General features: G+C 42.4%; 1 long non-coding RNA gene across 1 annotated transcript in view; it reads left to right on the top strand.

Moving 5' to 3' along the window:
* Positions 1 to 6,757: 6,757 nt before the first annotated feature.
* Positions 6,758 to 8,696, top strand: part of LOC126495743 (uncharacterized) — a 14,916-nt gene continuing 12,977 nt past the window's right edge. The window contains exon 1 of the long non-coding RNA XR_007590217.1: positions 6,758 to 6,807. This is a non-coding gene — a long non-coding RNA (uncharacterized lncRNA). The remainder of the gene's footprint in view (positions 6,808 to 8,696) is intronic.

Below are 8,696 nucleotides of genomic sequence, written 5' to 3'. Positions count from 1 at the left end.
TTTTTTTGCATTGTGTGACTCTGAAATTCCTCACAAGCCAAAGTTGTTGAAATTGAGCAGAACACCATGACCAGCCACATGGAAGAGGACATTCTTGAAAGGGATTTCAGGTTCTTACTATCTCTATGGCGTGGTGTGTTGTGAATATTTTGGCATGGGTGTGTGGGTTCATGCAGGTCTGAGAAATGAAGACTCAGAGACACTTTGAGAAGACACTTAGCCTTTGCAGTTGCAGATGGAAACTTCCACAATACAATGCTGTGCATATACCTGATTCATGAGGTACCATGGTTTTCTGGGTTTCCCCTGAATCAAGCTTTGCATAGTCTTTGTATCCATGGAAAACTCTCAGTCAAGAATCACATAGGACAACAAAAGATATTTGCAACCAAAAGGAAGGCCTGGAGGCTGTGTGAAAACTCAAGCCAAGCCAGGTGTAACCCAGCAGGGTGTCATAGCTAGTGGAGGTTACTTGCAATCCCTCTGGCGCCAGGCCTTCAGGACATTCTGCTACAGTGGTGCTCAAACACCTGTACCCAGACAGACAAACAGAGAGAGAGAGAGAGAGAGAGAGAGAGAGAGAGAGAGAGAGAGAGAGAGAGAGAGAAAGAGAGAGAGAGAGAAAGAGAGAGAGAAAAGGGAACCTAAAGAAGAGGGAAAAGAGTAATGTGATAACATTTTGTCTTTCAGAAATGATTGCCCCTATAATGTGTGAGGATCTATTATTCAACCTTCAATAATCATGGTTTTTTTTCCCACCAGTATGCTAGTGGCAGGCTATGACAAATTGTAGTTGACTCTGACTCTCCACTCATTAGATCTTCCAGAGGATCCAGGTTCAAGTCTCGGCACCCTCATGGCAGCTAACAACTGTCTATAACTCCAAGATCTGATACCCTCAAACACATACATGCATACAAGACAGCAATGCACATAAAAAAGTAAATAAATTATTTTTTTTAAAAAACGTTCATATTGAGAGGATAGAGAGAAGGCTCAGTGGTTAAGAGCACTAGCTGCTCTTGCAGAGGACCCAGGTTCAGTTCCCAGCACCTACATGGAGGCTCACATCCATTTAACTCCAGTTCCAGATGATCCAACTCCCTCTTCTGATTTTCATGGATACTAAGCAGTCATGATGTCCACATGCAGGTTGTGTATGTGTGTGCATGTGTCTGTGTGTTTATAGTGGGCCAGAAATATGGTGTGTCAGGTAAAGGGGCTTGCCAAAGAAGCTGGTACTTAAGTTCAATGTTCAGGATTCATGTAGTAGAATCAGAACCTCTGACCTCTACACATATACTGGGTTGCGCACACTCCCCACACATAAAACAATGTAACATTAACTTAAAAGTTCAAGGCTGTCGTGGACTACATGCTGAGTTCTAGTCTAGTTTATTATATGTATGGACATATATGTCCAACCATCACCATGATCTCTCTTCAGAGTTCTCCTACCTTGTAGCCACATCCCCAACTCCTCATCAGCTGTTACCCACTGTCTGTTGCAGAATATTCCTTTACAGTGTTCTAAGGGCTTTTATCTTTCTCTATTTCTGTATACCTTCCTTTGCTTCTAGCTCCATGGTTTGTTGTGTAGCTGGGTGGCTGGACCCTTATGTCCTCCTCTCCTTGTTCTCTTGTTGTTGCTCATTCTCCTCCTCCTTTCTCCTTTTATACTTTCTGCCTGTGAGGTGAATTTTTCCTTGCTTCTGCCTTGCTATTGGCTATTCAGCTCTTTATTAGACCCTCAGATGTTTTAGACAAGTAAAGAATCACAGCTTTACAGTTAATCAAATGCAGCATATACAAAAGTAATACACCTGAAAATAATATTTCTCAAGAGTCCTTAGACAATGCCTTACAGCAGGTATTCAGTGTCAGGTCTAAGCAAGGACATAGATCCCCTCAGCTATTCTCAAAAGACCCTATCTTACTTCTGTACCTCACATTACTCAAAGCCAGGCAAAGAGCTGAGATAAAAGAAGTATCCGTATGGCAGGGTGGCTACCCCAAGAAGATTTGGGGTACTCTGGGAAGCAACAATTGTTGATGTGGTCTTTATAATATCTTTTATTACAATAAATAATTACTTATTTATGTATTAAATTATTTGAGATAAGGTCTCATGATTTAGCCCTTGATGTCCTGGAACTCACTTTGTAGATCCCCAGTCTTTGAAATCACAGAGATCATACTGCTTATGCTTCCTGGAGTGCTGGGATTAAAGGCTTGCACCACCATTTATAGCATTTTATGTGTGTGTGTGCCTGTATGCATTCACAGATGCCAAGGTGTACATATGAAGGTCAGATAGCAACTTGTGGGAGTTCATTCCACCATGTGGATCTTGCAGAATTAACTCATGCTACCAGGCTTAGTGGCAAGCACCTTTGTCTGCAGTATCATCTTGCTGGCCCTTGTTGGTCTACTCTGACAGAGCCAGGATTCCCTTCGATGGGCTACTGTCTTAGCAACCACAGGGAAGTAGTGGGTAGCTTCAGAAAGGGCTAAGAACCCCATGTCACAGTGCTGTGAAGGAGGGCTGGACCCTCATCCAAACAGGGTTTTTTTTGACTAACCAGCAGGAGATGGCCACTTGGTTCACAGATGTTTCCTGGGCTGGGAGGTGCTAGGGGTAGGAGTAGAGCTGAAGCCCAGGATCCTCCTCTCCATTGTTGTCCCCAGTGTTGTGAGGCATCTTGGAGAGACAGGAAGACCTGGGTAGGATACTCAGGCCTCCCAAGCACACCTAGGAACCTCCCATGCACTCCAGGGTGAGCAAGCAGACCCTAGTGGATCTGTGGGTGTGGGAGCCCTGCTGTAGGGTTATCTCCTCAAGGTATAGTCTTCTCTTTGCCAGGGCTCTGGAAGCAAGGTAGCATTGACAGGGCAGGAAGCCCCAAACCACAGCTCAGAAATGGAGCCTAACTCTGGCTGAATGTGCTGGCTATTGTGTGCACTGATGCAGGGATAGAGGGCACCCAGACCACCAGTGCCTATGATGATGGAAAGAGTACCAGGGGAGGCCATGATGAGTGACTCTTCCTTGACCGGGTAAATCAGAAATAAAGCTATAGCCTTAGGTTCCTATACCCTGAGCCTTTTGTGCTTATATCTTTCCATTCACCAGACAAGGGTTCCTGGGTGCTGGAGTGGGGACACTAAGTCACCCAGAATGTCTAAGACTCAATAGGTCACCCTCCCAGAATCTTGTGTCCCTAAAGGCAGCGTATGTGGAGGCCCACAGAAATGGCTCTGCTCCATCTTGATATAAGGTCAGAGAGTTTAAGCATATTATTGATCCTTCAAGGTCAAACAAGATGTTTGGCCTAAGATGTAGCTACTGGATATTTTGTTTCAAATTATAGGATGTTTGACTTAGGGCATAGCTGTTAGATGTTTTGAATATTAAGGAAGTAATCACTCTTGTTTTTTTCCTTATATCATGATTAAAAAAACAGTCTTTTGTCCTCCCCTTTGGCTTGGGGTATAAAAGGACTAGAAAAATTAGCTCGAGGCAGATTCCGTATTCATTGGAATGCCTTCCTGATTCTGTCTTCAGACTTTTGTGTTTTCTTTCCTCAATCCACACTCCACTTTTCAAAGACATAGGCACATGTTGGCAGGACCAAGACAAATGGTGCTGGATGTTGGGGCTTGAGAATGGGATTAAATTGATGAACACCACATATTAAAAGTGAACACTCAATAAAAATGAAGTAACGGTATGCTGAGTGACTCAGGAGTAAAATTGTCAATATATAGCAAAGGCTTTTGTATTCTTGCTGGGCTTCTATATATAGGTTGTATGTTCGTTTTGTTCCTATTACCAGAGACATCATTGTGTAATGAGCATGGAAGCAGATTCCTCTGAATGAATAAATAAAGGGGAATCTGTAGTGTAGATAGAGCAGGAAATTTATAGAATAAGAATGAATGTAACTTGGTGTAATATAAAAGCATTTCTTCTTGTGTGTGGTATGGAAAATTACTAAGGTGAAATATTGGGAGAACATTTGCCCGCTTGAAGGCTGCCACACCCATCTGGCCCTGCCAGATGTGGGGGGCTGCACCCAGCAACCGTGGTAACAAAATAATCTTGCCACACAAGAGGGACCCCCACCCTTCTGTGGCCAGTCGATACTGATAAACTAGGACATCTGGTTATCGGAAGGATCAAACGAGGGGCAGTTTTGAAGTGACTTAAAAGAGGTGGCTGAAGCAGGGTGGTTATCTCACTTCTCACAATGGCTCTGGCACCAGGCCTCCGTGGAAAGAGAGATCCTCCCAGCCTGCCTCCCGAAAAGCAGCAATATTAAATGCCTTGCCTAAACATTTAATGCTCTGTCTCCCGAGCACAGAGCTGTCTCCCGAAAACAGACATTTAATACCTTGCATCCCGAATGCAAATCCTCATTCCATGAGAGTGGACATTTGAAGGTCTGTCTCCCGAAAACAAACTAGATACTCTGCCTTTCAGAATGCTTTGCCATCCTGAAAGCAAAGCTTCGTTTTCTGAGCAGACAGAACGCTTTGCCATCCCGAGAACAAAGCCTCATCTTCGAGAGTAGAGAACTAAAAGCCTTGTTTCCCGAGACTCGGTCACCCGAAAGCTGAGTCCAAGGCCCAACCAGATACCAGCCTGGAACATCAGGACCTTATCTCCCGAGTGCAGACTACGGGGTCAAGAGTCGATCTTCACTACCCAGCCCCCAGTGCGGACAAGAGCCCAGCCTGAAGAAATTCAAAAAGCCCTTTTTAAGCCAGGGAATATCAGGTCGTATGATGCTATTTCATGTGTGTACGAGAGGTTAAGAGAAGAGCATAGATGTGTTAATACATATGTTTAGGGTGTGACATGTTAAGAGATATTTTATGGATAATTAATAAGATTAGGAAATATTAATGGATAAGTTAAGGTTAAGTGTTTTATAGATAATTAATGGATAAGCTAAGGTTAAGAAGTGTTTTTTAGATAATTAATGGATAAGCTGTATTAAGGTTATAGATAAGTAATGGGTAAGTTGTATTAAGGTTAAGAAGTGTTTTATGAATAAGTGAGAAGTTAGATTACGGTTATGAATTGGTTTTATGTATTAGGTTTAGTAGGATTAATAATTGTGATATTGAAGTGCCTGTGTGTTGCCCATTATCAATCCCCCATACCTATTAAGACTGTAACCCCCATTGATGCATTCGATATTGAAGTTGCTAGTAAAGAATCATCATAAAATCAATTCTCTTGCTTGGTCTGGTTACTCATCACTCTCTGGGGAGAAGGGCACAGAATCCTCATAGACACTACTTGAAAAGAACCTGGAGCTGAAGTCCCCCAGCTCGTAACACATTGTAAATATATATGCATTTATAAATAATATTTTTATCATTGGCCTTGTGTGTTGGTTACAGTGTAATATTTTTGATATGCCCAAGTATGTTTAATGTCTATGGTTATTGTATGGGCAGCAACTTCTCAAGGTCACAGTTGTTGCATACTTGCTTTGGTGAGGTCTATAAACTCTGTTTAAAGCTCTAAGACTGTTTGTTGCATAGCTTATGTAGAGAAGGACAAGGGCAAAGACACTGACCTGCTTTGGGGGATGACCGTCAGAGAGTGGCATGAGCCCTGCCCAATGGGATACCAATTGTGCAGATGGACAAACAGACAGACAACATCTTATTTGGTCTCTTCCTCTGCCTGAGGCTGACTACCAGCAATCAAAATTCCTCTTTGGCTCATCTAATTTTTGCTTAACCAATTAACAGTAAATATCTCATCCTAATGCAAGATTTCCCATTTTACCTTTATCAACCACCATGCCTATGGGCTGTATCTATCTCTCCTTTATTGAGAGGCAGTCCTTTGTCCCTCTGGAACAAATATCCCTATCCCCATTCTCTTGTTTCCTTCATCTTCTCTCTCATCTTCTATCTCCTGTGTTTGTTTCTTATTCACTGCCCTCTGTTCTTTGATGCAGAGAAATATTCTTTGTGCTGAGAACTTTACCTTGGGTATCCTGAGCAGATAACAATTTTCTTTCATACACTGTACCCTTTTTTTTTTCTTTTTGAGACAAGGTCTCACTATGTAGCCCTGGCTGTCCTGGAACTTACTATGTAGACTGAAGAGTCCAAGAATAAGAAAATAAAAATATAGATTTTAGAAATAAGAATGTATAAAAAATATAAAGTTATAAGTCCAGAAAAATGAGAACAGACTGTCAGCAGCTTTCTTAGCAGATCAATGATCAATCATTTACAGTGAGCTATTTTCTCAAACGCTTAAGAAGCCTCCATTCATGCCACAGTCCCCAACCCCTACAATCTCCCTCTCCCTGGAGCTTCAAGTGTATTCAGTTCTCGATCTTAAGGATGCCTTCTTCAACCTAACACTTAAAGCCAAGAGTCAGCCGCTTTTTGCTTTCAAATGGGACAACCAAGACCAGGGCTTCATTGGTCAGTCACCAGGACTCGCCGGCTGCAAGGATTCAAAAATTTCTCAACTGTCTTTGACAAAGCCCTACAATGAGACTTAAAGGATTATCAGGCCTTATGCCTGCAGGTTTCTCTGAGCCTCAGGCCCTTTCGGATCCTATTCTATCACTTCTAGGATTTCAGGAATCTAACAGTAGATTTTGCCAACCTTCCCTGTGCCTCGTTTCCTTAGGACTCCACTCAGGGCTTCGGCAGGCTTCTGTCTGTGCTAGCACTGCTGCTGCCGGCAGCCAGGGAGAGGATTGCCCCTCCTCCCACAGGTACTGCAGTCTCAGACCTGAATGCCAAAGAGGAGCCAGGAGGACAGAGGTGAGCAGAGATGACTACAATGACAGGTACCAAGGATGGCCACTGTCCATCACTTCTCCTGGATGATAATTAGTTTTGGCCTCACAAGATGACTCCTGCTCCAAAGTGGCACAATGGGAAACACCAGAGCAGAGCAGCTGCAGGAGCAGACCCACCAGGAAAGTACAAATGGCCGCAGCCCCTCCCCCTGCCTAAAAATTCAACTGGAAAGAAAAGTTTTGTCCGGTTTAAATGCATAAACATGCCCACTAACTGTTTGTTAACTGTATAAGTTAACCATGTTCAATGCGTACTGGCTGTAGCCCTTATTGACTGCCCAAGCTTAAAATTTACCTCTAAATGTTCTGATTATTGTCTGATATAATCACTTTTCTTTGCCTTCTCAGGAGACAGTCTCAGTGTGGTATAAACTTGTTCTGCCATTACCCAAAGAATGGTTATCCCAATTTCTTTACTAAACTCTATAATTAACCTATCTATCTATCTATCTATCTATCTATCTATCTATATAATTAATCTATATATAATCATCTACAATGAAAAGGTTTTATTTTGATACTAAAAGACTTTCAATTCAAAATCATTATTTTTGACTAAACCTGACTAAAATGTAATGTGAAGTCATAGTCTTAAAAACGCTGCTAATGCTTGGTTTGTCATAGCCAGAACCTGGAAACCACCTAAATGCCCCTCAACTGAAGAATGGATGAGGAAAATATGGTGTACTTACACAGTGGAGTATACACAGCAGAAAAAATAATGACAGCTTGAATTTTGGAGGAAAATGGATGTAGCTAGAAAACATTATTTTGAGTGAGGTAACCCAGACCCGGAAAGATAATTATCACATGTACTCACTCATAGGTGGTTTTTAAACATAAAGCAAAGAAAACCAGCCTACAAACCACAATCCTGGAGCACTTCGATAACAATGAGTGCACTAACAGAGACTTACATAGATCTAATTTACATGGGAAGTAGAAAGTAGAAAAAGACAAGATCTCCTGAGTAAATTGTGAGCCTGGAGACCTTGGGGGCAGGTTGAAGGGGGAGAGGGAAGAACTATGTGGTAAGACAGGACTTTGTATTCAGGGTCTTGATGACCCTCAACACCAGCATACCCTTGACACTGATTCTGGATTCCCCAAAGTCAAAACTCAGACAGGTTCTGGTTTCTGTAACATGGAAGGCCTAGGTTTAATCTCCATCATGACATCATAACCAACAAGCCAGGTTTGATGTGGTAACCCAAGCCTTAAATCCCAGCCTTCCTGAGGCAGAAGCAGTTGGATCTCTGTGAGTTCCCGACTTGCTAGGGCTATGTAGAGAGACCCTGTCTGGAAAGGATAAAGTCAATTCCATAATGGAATATTGGTCTTTTGAAAACAAATCTAGAAATTCTGTTCATTAAGACACAAGAACCACTGGCTGCAGCTGCTGACAACTGGGTGGGAAAAAAAAAAAAACCCTCAGACTCAATAATGAGAAAATGCTCAATTTAGAAAATATTTGAACAGAAAAGTCAGCAATAATATGAGAATTTAATGACCAACAGTGGGGCTGTGAAGATACTTGGAGAGTCCAAGCAGTCACTCTGCAAGCCTGAAGACCTCAGTTTGAATTCTCAGCACCTATATAAAAACAAGCTCTAGAATGCCTTGCTCTAACCTCATCAAGGGATGAGTTACACAAAAAGATCCTGAGAGCTGATTGTTCAGTGAAACCCTTGTCACCGAAGGAAGATACATGATATTTCACTCTGGTATCCACTCTGGTATTCACTCTGGTATCCACTCTGGTATCTCTCTTTCCCTCTCTCCCTCTCTCCCTCTCTCCCTCTCTCTCTCTCTCTCTCTCTCTCTCTCTCTCTCTCTCTCTCTCTCTCTCTC

Source organism: Alexandromys fortis, unplaced genomic scaffold, assembly GCF_014885135.2.
Source record: "Alexandromys fortis isolate MF-2015 unplaced genomic scaffold, M_Fortis_MF-2015_v1.1 scaffold_453, whole genome shotgun sequence".
NCBI lineage: Eukaryota > Metazoa > Chordata > Mammalia > Rodentia > Cricetidae > Alexandromys > Alexandromys fortis.
This window is presented reverse-complemented; position numbering and strand designations above follow the sequence as displayed.